This window comes from Terrapene carolina, unplaced genomic scaffold (assembly GCF_002925995.2).
Source record: "Terrapene carolina triunguis isolate 2854851 unplaced genomic scaffold, T_m_triunguis-2.0 Scaffold96, whole genome shotgun sequence".
NCBI classification, from domain to species: Eukaryota; Metazoa; Chordata; order Testudines; family Emydidae; genus Terrapene; species Terrapene triunguis.
The window spans coordinates 70,245,665-70,259,182 of record NW_020664447.1 but is presented as its reverse complement, the minus strand read 5'-3'; the positions used below and the strand labels follow the sequence as shown (position 1 = coordinate 70,259,182).

The window sequence follows — 13,518 nt, the reverse complement described above, 5'->3', positions numbered from 1 at the left end:
AGCAGCAACTAGAAGATCATATATTTTGCTCTTGTTATTCTTTTGTGGCCACCCTCTTTCTGCCTGGGGCTTTCTCATCCTCGCACTCTGCATCCTTTATGGGCTGCTATGCCAAATCCCCAAAGACAGCTGAAAATACATGACAAGTTCATTTTTGAACATTGATCAATATTGCTTCATCTTACAGATCAGCTAGAATTGCCTGCACAAAGACTAGCCCTTGGAAACTGGATGGGTTCCACATGTAACTTTTACCTCTCTGCCTTCCATCCTTTCTGGGAAGCAACTCCCTTGCTATAGCAAATCTAAAGCAGGTCTTGTAATTGTTATCAAGTTAGAAGTTATTGGAGTTAAACCTCTTCCCGGGTCTTTCATCCAACAGAAACTTTTAGTACTCACCAAACTCACTCATAAAAGAAAGGTATTTTATTGCTCATGCTGATGTATGTGCTACCTTTATTGTTAACACTGTGCGTTACATGTAATAAGGACCAGGAACTAAAGTAGGACATCTCCATCACTTCAATGAGTTGCAATTCTAAGTAGAATTTGAGAAGAAGCTCACACTACTGAATCAGTCAATGGTAAGGTTTGTTGGCTTAACAAGGTCAAATTTTCCTCAAAGAAATACACCTCTATCTCGATATAACGCTGTCCTCAGGAGCCAAAAAATCTTACTGCGTTATAGGTGAAACTGCGTTATATCAAACTTGGTTTGATCCACTGGAGTGCGCAGCCCCGCCCCCCCGAAGCACTGCTTTACCGTGTTATATCTGAATTTGTGTTGTATCGGGTCACGTTATATTGGGGGTAGAGGTGTAATTGAAACAATAGTGGAATCACCAAAACCTGTGCTGGGCATTAGTGCAGATTAACTGTTTTATAATCGATCCATTTGGAAAGAAAATAACTTGCAAATTTGTCAAGGTAATAATGATATTGGATGATGATGAAGAAGAAGAAGGGATAGGGGAGCTTGTGAAGGATCTAGTGTGACCTAAAAGGCTTACTAAAGTGCTTGTATTACCCTGAATCAGCTTGGCTTTGCACTGACACGTAGCTGTTTGCAAAAGAATTATACCTACTTTTGAGATAAATATATTTGACAGTGAACTCTTAACCCCTCTTTTGCACTACTGTTGTTCTAGATAGTAGCAGTGAAGAAATAGAAGCCTTTAATTTTTCAGAATACAACGGAGGGGATGGGATGCAAAACTAAGGAACATAATTTTCTGGTGAACAAAATGATCCAGGAAAATTACAGTCATTGGGAGTAAGTATTGAATGTAATGAAACCTGACAAATTAGAGTTTAATAGGCCCTCTTTGAGATTAGCTTGAGCCATTAAACTTGCACTCTGACTCCTAAATAGCATTGTCCCATGTTGTAGTAAGGACTTTGGAAATCCCAAGGTAAATTTGACTAAGAGATTATTTGAAAGCACCCAATCAAGAGCCCCTTAAAATAAGAAAAGAAATTATCCTGATTAACATTATTTCCAAGAAGGTAGTCTGTGAAGATACTGTAAAATATGCCAGCAGCATGTGGAAAAACATACCAGAGTGGAGGTATTTCAAGGAATGCCAGATCTGACATTCAAATGGCCCCAGACCAATGAGTGATGTCAAGTGATCAACAGAAGAACATTTTGTTTATTGTGGTGGGAAAATTGAATTACTCTCTGAGTCGAACAGTTATACAGAATAAAGTAGTGTTCAATGGGTAAAGTTTGGAATTTAAAAGAGGCAAATAAGAAGAAAAAAACCCCTCTTCCCTCACCCACCCGACTAATGATTTACATCTGTAGAATATCTTTACAGGGAGAAGGTTAACTTATTGGTTATGAATTTCTCATGCATTATGGTAAAACATTCCAATGATGCAAAGTAAATCAATATGATAGTATCCCTTAAAATGATTGCTTTTTCCTTGACTGATTGTGCATTAAAAGCAACCTTTAAATGATGGCCATTAGCACTTGGGACCTGGTCACTGTTGCTGAGGGAGTTGACATGAGATAAATTGCAAAGCATCTATATAATTGTTGGAATTGGTATAATCCTTCTTTGGAATTCCATAACAGAGAGAGAATGAGAAAATGTATAAATCCCTACTCTGTGGTAGAGGATACAACACCCCTTTGTCCACAGATGAGATGAAGGTGTAGGAGGTATAGATATATTATATGGTCTGATCCTTCAAGATGCAAGTCACCACCTATCAGATGCTGGCTGCCCTCGAGTCCCAATTAAGTCAATTGAGGTTTTTGGCAGCTGGTACTGAGTATCTTGCAGGATTAGGGCCCTAATGAGGAACATATATTTGCATTAAAATGCAAAGGGCCTGATTTTTTTCGAGGTGTTCACTCCAGGCCCAAATGATATCCACAAAAATACTGTAATAAGCATTGATAACCAAATATTCAGCCAGTTTCTTAGCTTAGTTGATGAAAAGGTGAGCACTATAGTATTTCAGCAATAAAGTTAAATAAAAAACCCATCCAAACAAAATAAGAGGTAATAACAAGAACTGGTTTATTAAATAATGCTGCTGTATATAGCCTGACTGTGTGCTCTGTCTCAGTCATTGCAACTGTTTCCTGTCCCTATCTTCAGGAAGTTGGTACTGCATAATGTTGTGCTGGATCGATTCCTCAGCACAGTCATGGAGACCAGGGCTGGAAATCTGGCCATTAAAATGAAATAAAAAATAAGATCAAGAGTAATGACCATCATAAATATACATCTGTATAGCTCTGAAGCAGAAATCTAAACTGAAACCCCCAAATTTAGCTTCAGATTAAGAAATCAGCATGACTGAAATCTCACACAGAGTGGAATTAAAGCTCTGTAACTTGGTCTCATTTCATGAAACCATCAACATCTGAAATTGCATTCATGTTTCAGGCACAATGGTTTAGTCTCCAGGAGATGAATCTGTGATGTTTTGCAAATTATATTATTAAAAATGGCTAGGTTAATGGTGTTTTGGGTGATGTTTCAGTCTGCAGAACACATGTCAGTTTAGTTGCGGAATGGCTTGACTGGATTAATAAAGGATAGTTGTAGTAAGAAACATTAGACGGTTGATAAGAAAATTAGCACTTTAAATATAATTTAGTAAAAAATTAGCATGATGTTCCCACAATCTTCAGTCTGCCTAGGGAAAGGGTTTTGTAAGCATGGTCTACCTGGTGCAGGGGAAGACATGATGTAGGAAGGATGATTTTAAACATTATAGAAAAGTGATTTATTTCTACCTAATTTAACCATCTGTCTAATCTATGCTAAATTTTACGATAGTATCCATTCCTGTAATATTTAAGCCATAATTTACTTTGGGGGGAATTCTGCGCCACTGTGTATGTGCAGCATTTATGTCCCCCGCAGATTTCTTTGCTTCCTTTCAGAAAATGACTTTCTGATGGGGAAGCAAGAGGAAGCCACAAGAGCGGTCATGTGACCCTCCCCAGCAGTATGTTTCAGGTGCCCAGGGCAGCTGGCAGAGAGGTAAATCACTGTGGGGCAGAGGGCGGGACTGGGGAAGACCTGGCTGGTGGCTCCTACCCTGCAGGGCCGGCTCCAGCTTTTCTGCCACCACAAGTGGCAAAAAAAAAAAAAAAAAGAGCGGCGGCACTTCGGCGGCAGCTCAATCGCGCCGCTTCTTCTGCAGCAGTTCGGCGGTGGGTCCTCCCTCTCTTCCTCTTCGGTGGCAATTCGGCGGCAGCTCAAAGAGGAAGAGAGGGAATGAGGGATCCCACCACCGAATTCCCGCCGAAGACCTGGACGTGCCGCCCCGATACCGGACGGAGTGCCACCCCTTTGAATTGGCCACCCCAAGCACCTGCTTCCTATACTGGTGCCTGGAGCCAGCCCTGCTACCCTGCACCGGGCTCAGCTGCTAGTCCTGGCTAGGCTGGCAAGGACAGGACTTCCTCTTCCCCTGCACAGCATCCGGGGCTGGGTCAGACTTATATTTCTCCCCCAGCTGCAAATTTCCCTGCTTCCTGCACCCATCGCTCCTCAGCTGCAGGGGGAGGGATCCCTGTACAGAGAGCTGCTCCCCCATCTGCCCAATCCCTGTGCATCCAGACCCCCTCATACCCAGTCCCTCTTACTGAGCCTCACCCCCCACACACTCAGAACCACCACCCCCCACGATGAGACCCACTCCCTCTGCACCTGGACCACCCCAATGAGCCACCCACACTCTGATCCCCACCCACCAAGCCCCACTCTCCCAGAATCTAGACCCCGCACTGAGCTCCCCACACTCAGACCTCCCTGGTGAGCTCTATGCCCCCCACACCCAGACCACATGCTGAGTCCCAACCACCTTCACCTGGACCCCCCTGCAGAGTCCCATTACCGTTCCACCAAGAACCCCCCAACAAACGCCTGTGCATCCAGATCCCCCCCACACCCAGATCCCCCACTGAGTTACCCACACCCAGATTGCCCCACACAGAACCCTCTCAACCCACACCTGGATCCCCCACACTAAGCCCCTCCACATTTGGATCCTGCCTTGCTGAGCCTGCTTGCTCACACCTGGTGCACCTGGCATGGAGGGGCAGGGCCCTGGGATGTTTCTGGGACAGGTCCGGTCCTTGCGCTGTGTCAGGGTTGGGTGCAGCCTCACCACGGAGTCTGTGTCCTGTGGTGGGAGCTGCACAGCGATCTCCCACCTCTGTGCAGCCAGTGGCTGTGCTCCCCAATGCCATGCTGGAGCCTCCCCATTTATTTGACAAATAAAATTTTCAGAATTTTGCAGAATTTTAAAATATTGTGTGCAGAATTTTTTTTTTTTTTGGCACAGAATGCCCTCAGAAGTAATATTTGACACTGTTGTTTAGAGATGGCAGCTGCATGTCTCCTATCAATAGCTGATCGTAGTAACAGATTTCTGTTACTATAATGTAGCTTATACAGAAAAATGTTTACGCTATGTGCTTACATCTATCCTCTTTCAAAAGATAAAGCATTTCAGTGCACACTGAATCTGTTACCCTTTTCATGTCCCTGACATTCATTATAAATTGAGAAGCCAGTGTTTTTAAAAGCTATCTAGATGTTTTCTGCTGTAACTTTCTCTAATAGATATATTCCCATTGATTGCAGTGAAGCACAGAGTAGAACAGAACAGATCAATTGAAAAGTAAAGTTAAGACAACAAGTACACTTCTTTTCCACTTACCTTAATAGAAACGGCTAAGGCCAGATCTATCCCTGGCATAATACCACTGAAATCAATAGAGTTGTACCAGGGATGAATTTGGCTCTTAGTGGAGGTTTTTTTGACCTTTTCAGAGTGTTGCTCTACAGGAGCGATCCTATTAAACAGAACCAGTGATACCTGAACTTGAAATATAGAAAAGGCAATGCTGGAGTGAATATCACGTTTCTTTCATTAAAGGATAGCGTTGACTTTTATAGAGTGAGGGCAAGAGAATTGATTCCAGATAAATGCTAAATTTAGTTTCAGGCCTCCCCAAAGAGTTACAATCCAGACTTAGCATGACACTGGGACATCACTGTGTTCATGTGCAGCTGTCCAGCAGGGCTTACATAGTCTTTCTATAGATCTATATTTCATGACAGTTTTGAGCCAGATGTCAGCTGAAACAGATGTGCTACTCACTCATTCATCAAAAAAATCTATGTAAGATGGATACTAGCAACTCAAATGTACTTCTTGAACTGCAATAGAGAGAATGTGCTCAGTTTGACGATACTTATTAGCAAAAGTTTCTGGATTTCATTATACTACACAAAGGCCCTTTACTCAGTGCAGTTGCCTCTCAGGAAGGAGAGGACAAGAGCTATGGACTTCCAATGATTTTTGCAGCTTCAGCCCATTACCTTTTCACCCTCAGATGCATCAATCCAGGAATGAGAGGTTTCAGCACATCTTTTGAAGACTGACAGGCAGCAGCACAACTGAGCATTGGCCGTAAGTCATCGCACCAGCAGAGTCTATCTCCAGCTGGAATGGCCTCTTGTTTCCCAGCTGAAGATTCCAAAGCACTCTGTAGATAAAAGCAATAAGCAACATGTACGGAGTGAGGGGGGAAAGAGGGAAGCTTTTATGACAAACCAGCCCCGAGAGAAACAAACTAAGAGATTCTCTCTCTCCTTCTAAGGGTATGTCTACACTGCAGGCTTTCCATATGTCCTGGGTCACACCCACGTGGATGCAAGCTAGCCAGTCCTGCCTCCAAGAGTCCACATTGCTGCGCCGCACATGCCCTACCCCACATACCCGTGTTGACACTGGCATTGCAGCTACACCTGTCCACTGCTAGGATTTCAGTGGACATATCCTGGAGTTCTTGGCATCTTGCCAGCTGGAGCTGCTTTAGGGATTGGTTCCTGGCATATTGTGGGAGAACTTGTCTGTCCTCCCAAGCCACTGTGAAGAAGTGGTTTTAGTCCGCCAACATATTTAGCTGAGGCACTTCCTGCTGTACACTCTCCATACTTCTGTCCATTACTACTGGGGGACCAGCCATGTGTTTGTAGGATGAGCTGCTCCTACTTGCTGAAGGGGCAAGTACGTGAATGCAAAGAGTACTACTACCTTGTTCTGCAGGCCTTGCTTGACCACAGAGGCAGGTTCTTGAACACCAAGAGGGGCAGTACTGGAAAGATGCATGGTTCCAGAGTCCTGAGGAGATCTGGCATTTACCTGTTGGGGCAAGTAGGGACCCTGTTCCCTCCTAAGGGCATTGTTATGAATGGGGTGTCGGCGCCCACCGTGAGTTTGGTGGACTCTGCCTACCCTGTCTTGCCATGGCTCATGAAGCTATACCCCGACTTCAGAGAGCCTGGAGAAGGAGGTTCAGTTATGCTCTAAGTAACTGCTGGAAAGTGGTGGAGTGTGCATTTGGCAGGCTGAAAGTAAGATGGTGCTGCCTACAAAATCCTTTGGTTGCCTGTGTGGTCAATGCATCTGAATGGCTGAGTCCTGCTGCGCCCTGCACAATATCTGTGAGGCCAAAGGTGAGTATTTCCACATGGAGTGGTCTCAGGACCCTGCTGGTTTGCAGGCCCAGTACAGGCAACCAGATCAACACTGGGGCTGGGTGCAAGCAGTCAAGGGAGATAAGAGATGCATTGTGTGCCCATATCCTTGCAGCCAATGGGATGTGGATGTGAAGATGTGATGCTGTAAAGGGGCCCTGTGATAATGCCCAGCAATGCCAGTAATGGGGGCATGTAATGCTCTAATGGAGCCTATAATGCAGTTATGGTTTTAACTGTTTTATTCAATCACTGCTAATTTTTATCAATACTGTGCTTCACATGACTGGTTTTGCGAGTTTAGGAAATGCTGTAGCTTTTTTAAATGTCAAAGACTAAGCATCTTCTCTCTCCACTCCTCTGTTAGCATCCACACAGCACTGTGTTGTACAACCAAACTACTTTATTAAATAAAAAAAAAGCAAAAGTGAAAAATCTCTAACAAGGTATTGCAGGCATACCAGCTGCCTGCCCACAGACAGGAATGGACATGTATGTAGAGTGAAGGAAAGTATAGCACAAGTGTGTGTGTGTAAGATATGGCGCTAGCCAGTGAAATTATATGAACACTGAACTGAAAACAACAAAGGACATTTTTAATGGTGCACAGAGTTATTGCTCCTGTTCTCCTTCCCCCTGACAAAATGTTTTGCCCGCGAGGCACGTTGCTGCACAAGTTGTGTGGCTAGTGCAGTTGCACAGGGGTGTAGTGCACAGGGTATACAGTCCAAAGAGTTTTACATGGGTCAGGCATGCCATGATTTTCCAGTGAGTGCACTGTCTTCAGGACATGATACCACAGGCATGGGTGGCTGCACAGGGGCTGTTACTGCTGCTGGCATTGGAGCCAGCTGTAGAGCTGGCACTACTGCTGGCAGCTGCATCCTGGTGGACAACATGCTCATCAGCAGTTCCATCACCATCTGGCCCTGCTCCCGATTTCTCCTCTCCTCTGCCTTGAACTGTTCAATCTGCCTCTGCCCCTTCAGCCTGTCTCTCTCCTCCTTCTCCCTCTAATGCTGCAAGTGAGCATCAGTCCTTCAGACCATGTTCTCAAACATCTCAGCCCTGACCTGCTTCCTTTTTGCTCACTGATGGATGGTAGGGTCCATCTTACGCCTGTGTGGGAGTGATGGCCCATCTGAGGTTGAAGTACTTGCCAAGGCAAGCAAAACAATGAAAGGCGATATAATTTTTTTCATGGGGGAAAAACGAAAAGAATCTCCCCACTTTGCATTTGCATCATGCAAGGCCACACTGAAACTCTTGTCAGTTAAGAATGCTTTTTATACTCTTTGACTCATTGTCCTGTTCAGAAGCTGCTGTTGCCATAGACTTTTTTAATGAAGCACCAGGGTAAGTGTTGGTCCTAACATTCTTTCAGGCTGGAGAAGCCCTTGATGACATCACCCCTTTCAAGTACCAGATTGGAAAAGTGCTTTTCTAGGCAAATGGCGGAAACTCAGACATCTATGCAAAGGGGATTTTTCCATGCCTGGTGATGGAACTGCTTATCCATGAGTGAAGTGGTCTAGTGAGTTACGAGGGCAGTTGAAACAAGTTTACCCTGCCAAGGAATCTGACCAACCAGCTGGAGTACCTCTATGTGACAAATGTTCAAGTATCACCTTCCAGGAGTGGAAGAACATAAAGGCAAATGTTAACAGCATACAAAGCAAAGCTGCAGAAAGCTTGTTTATGGCGCCCCTCCTGCCTGGACTGGACTGCATGTCCTGAATGAACAGAGCAAGAGGGACAAATAACAAAGGACCAGATCAAACTTTGCCCCCTGTTACAGCCCCTGGGACTTATAACCTGTGCTGACTGGGACAGTGGTTTAAAAGACTAGGTATAAATCTATATAATCAGATTGGTGTAACCGAGATACTAAAGAACAAAATTTCTATAAATATACACTCATGTTTGCCAGCGCTATGACCCTTTAATTATCTGGCTCAGATTTATTTCAGTGACACTGTGTAAGTCCCACCAACTAGGGGTGCATTTGAAGGTTTTTTCCCCTCTCTTGGCATCCATCTTGGATCACATGATGCCGGGGGAAGGGTGAAAGAGAAGCATAGGGAAGGGAGTCCATGAAAATGTCATGGCTTCCACCCTCAGCTAAAGCTAAGCCCACCCTGCTAGCATGCAATATTGGACATAACCAAGAAATTATTCTGTCTTAAAAGTGCAGTCTCCCAGAGGATCAGAACAAAGATGGCGGGTGGCACTTAATGGGCCTTGTACCTCTCCCTGTCACAGCCATTCCATCGCTTCGTCTCTGGACAGGTCCTTGGAAAATTTGTCCCTGTGTATCCATCAGGGTATCAGCCTGTGCAGGCTGATCCTGGGCTCCCATCTCCCCTGCCCATTCCTAGGACTCTGCCACAGTCTCTTCCACCGCTGCCCCCTCTTCCTCCTTTCTGTACACGAGTCCACCCTTATTCAAAATGATGTATCCCTCTCTGGAGCAAGTTATCCCTGACATATTACACTAAGGCTCTAGGGGACTTGCCCCTGAACTACAGCAACAGTGGCTACAGAGGCCCTCAGGACTCCATTTCTCAGATTACCTAGAGTCCAGGGCAGAGGTAGAACCAGCTGGAAGCAACTTCCAGAACAAATCATAAGCCAGAACTTAGAGACAAAGGGTTTGATTTTAATTTCAGTTCTAGCTATTGTTGGAGTGGAGCAGAGAGAGAAGCATCACAGCATGGGACGTCCCCATTAAACTTCCCATTCCTACCCAAAGGGAAACTTTTGAACTCTGGTGGCGGTTATTGGGTCATTGAAAAGTATCGGTCCAACAGAGACCAGCAACCCTGAAGGCTGAGGAGCAATTCCAGGTCAGGCTGCCAACAGCCAGCTTAACTTTCTGTTGGACTCCAGACCAAGGAGCCAGCCTCAAGACAGTACTACCCTTCTAGGCGTGAAAACCTCGTAAGAAATCCCATGTTTGTTTGTTTTGCTGTTTGTTTTAAGCTGGCCAGTGATTACAGTTCTGCATCACCCATCAAAGAACTGATTCCCAACTCACTATCTGCCCCCAGAGGGAGCTGGATAGTTTGGGCCCATTTGTAAATATTGAGGGGGGGAGGATTTAAAGTATTGTTGCTATTTTATTATTCAAGTTATTCCTGTTCTTTCCTTATCCCTTCTCCTTTGTTCCCAGTACCTAATAAAGTTCCCCCGTTGTTGTATTGATACTTTAGGGATTAAGATAATTATCTTATTCCTTATGTATTGGACGACTCTCCTAAAGTATTATTTGTTAGTAAACATGTTCCCAAGGGACAGCATCTCTTATGTTCCATGCACTAGGAGGGCCCCCCCTTGGGGGGAGGCACCAGATGCCAAGATAAAGGAATTAGGAACAGGCAGAGGCCACACCTCAGGCTGGGATTACAATTATGTCATGTGTGACAATGGTCTTTGTACTCAGGGTGTAGGCAAGTATCTGGTTGAGTTCCTCACATGGTGTGGAAGGTGCTTCTGACTTCCAGGAGCTCAATTCCACTTCCCCAGGCAGCTCCTGGAGCCCCTGCCTGGCTTGGAGACCTATGGGCGGCTGTCAGTGAAGCAGGGATTGGCTCCAAAGGGCCCAATCCCTTTTTATTGTCCAGCTCCTGTCCAGCCTGGGTCAAAGGCAGATGGGGAGTGGGAGGCTCCAGCTCGCAGAAGTTGGGTCCATTTCTCCTGGCCTGGCTCTTGGTCCCCTGGCCTGGCTCAGCTTGTCAGTGGCAGGGTGCTGTGAAAGGCAATTAGGTCTTCCAGGAGCCTGATCCTGTGTCCCTGGGGATCTGCAAGTCTCCCTGCCCAGCCTGAAGAGCCCTGGGTGGCTGGGGAAAGAAGCAGGGGGGCCTGATGCTTCTTTTTCTACCCTGTCTCCTGGAACATCTAGGGCGCATTCCCAGATCAGCCATTCCCATCTTTTGCCATTTTCTACAGCTGCACTGCATCTCAGTCTGCTGCCTGCACACCTCCACCAGCCTCTTCAAGATGGCCTCCTAGAGGGGTTTGTTCCTGGAACTCTGGGTGAAATCATGATTCCTGGAGTACTCACAGCAAAGGTTAACTAGAACCTCAGGTGTAATCCTCTCACCAGATAGCAGCTCGCTGGATGGTGGGCATCTGGCTCTGTGGCAGAGCTGGCCATGCAGTAACTGGAGCTGACCACATGGAAAATGAGGGGTTAAACGCTGAGCTAGGGTCTCTGAACTGCCCTGTAGCTTCTGTTGCTTAGGGGGCTAGTGGGACATGAGCAGTAAAAGGGCAGGCAGATACAAGTTTAGGGAACTGTGGGAAAGGAAATAGAGGACTATCTTGGCTCAAGGTCACTTACTTGTGACTTTGCTGCCAACACCCTGCAAAATGGGCAGGTCGGAGGTGGGTCACAGCTCAACATGCGCTCTGCCGTGTAGCCCATCCATTATCTTATGGGTTACACTGTAAGTCCAAAGCTAGCTTAAAAGCATTAAGATAAGATATAAGGTAGAAATTCAAGAAGCCTACCAGCCTAAACATGTAAGATAGTAGAGTAAGCAGTTAGTATAAAGATATGAAGCCTATGAACTGTGGCATAAGTAAATTGTTTAGCTTAGCATAAGTAAGTTAATTAGCAGTGACCCTAAGTCAAAAAATGGCATACGACATAAATTTTGCAATAAATAATTCTGCTGAAATTCTGGGATAGGAACATCAGCAAATACTTAGCCAAAGAATTGTTATAGTAACCAGTTGATGTATATGCTAATAAGTTGATATAATTAGTATACTAACCTATAGAATTAAGACTCCCCAATATTATAAGGGTGAGGAAGTCAATTGGGTAAAGAGGCTGAACCCTCTTATGAATATTCAGGGCAGCCATCAAATGCAATAATAGGCTGGACCACAAGGTAGGCTGATGAGAACTTAATAATTGTATTGGTTGGTATGCCAGAGAGAGGATAGGCCCCTGGAAGCCTATCACCTGTCTCACTACTCCTGGGTCTCCATAAGGATTGTGTGAGTATGCATATCATATGGCGTGGGCTGTAAAACTGATATTGCATTACTGCTACATTTTTGTTTGGTTGGGAACTTTTAGTGTGTTAATAACTCTGCTAATAAAAATATTAAAATAGCAAAAAAATCTGTTGGCCTACATGTGACTGTTGCAGCCAATTTAATCATAGTACAAATAACTGTGGGCCTGGTCTTGGAACTGGAACCTGTCAAACCGCAAGGTTTCATTTGTTAATTGGAAATTCTTAAGTAATCAGTACAATATAATCAATATTCAATCAGGCAACAGCCCCATACTACCCAGTCAAGTATGCCAGCTCAGGTAGAATTTTCCCCATGACGCATATCGGAGGGTTTTCAGTGTGGGTTACAGGGAGGATTGGGCAAAAATGCAAAGCTCGACATGCAGAAAGCTTGCAGGGTAGATATACTCAAGCTATTGTAACGCAGGGAGGATGACATCGGCCCAGAGTAGTGTATCTGAGACACAGAAACAAGTATGGTCACACATCCTCCTAACTAGTATTTCCTTGCCAAATTTCAGTGCAGAAAGGCCAGCTTTTCCAGTTCCTAACATCTGGGTGGTTACAAGCAGCTGTTTTATAGATGTAGGATACTAGTGGGGACCAGTGAATAAGAAAGAGGCTAGTTGGGGAAATTGACTTATTGAAGGAGAAATTGAAAAGCAATTAATGATTAATAGCTTAATGCTCTGACTCAACTATCCCTTGCATATGAGCTAATTTCTAATCTGTTCTATGGAAAGGCTTTTAACTTGATACTTAAAGATACAGATACTGGGCTAAATTCAGAGGTGATATAGACAGTGGGCTCCCTTGCCTGAGTCTCCTCTCACCCCAGTTTCACACTGATGAAACTCCACTGATTTCAAAGGAAATACTAGAGAAGCTAGCCAGCAGAAGCAAATACAAGGAGCAGCCACTGCAGATGCTGCGCTAGAGACTGTCAGACACTGATGATGTTACCAGATTGCTTTGGTACAGATTTGACTCTGGACAGTTTCCCGTTTATGCTGGTTGGCTGTTTGCTGTGGCCCCATCCCTCACAATTTCTTCATCTCAGTCTCACTCCGCCTGCCCTCCAGGCTCCTCACTTTTCTTCCTGCTATCCTTTACCCAACCCTCCTCAGACCTTCCTGGCTATGGCCCTTCTGTCTTTCCTGCTAGCTAATTGCTTCAGAACAAAACTCCAACCAAAGAATTAAAAAAAATGTTGGCACTAAGATGGTGTTTACAAACCGTCACTCTGCTTATAAATTATACCCCTGTTCTCTACCCTGGATTTACTTTGTCTAGTTAGATTGTGAGCTCTTTAGGGCGTGGACTCGCTATTACTCTGTACAGTGCTTCTGTTACTCTGTATTTGTGCAATGTCAGTAGAGCCCAAGCACAACTGTGACGCTAATAATAATAATAATGTTGGAGCAACAATAGTAATAATAATAAATACTCATGATTGACACTGATGT

General features: G+C 44.8%; 1 protein-coding gene across 1 annotated transcript in view; it reads left to right on the top strand.

The window, feature by feature from the left end:
- The window catches only part of FOXN3 (forkhead box N3), a 311,867-nt gene that overhangs the window by 84,202 nt on the left and 214,147 nt on the right, over nucleotides 1–13,518 (top strand). The gene's annotated exons all lie outside the window — the stretch shown is intronic.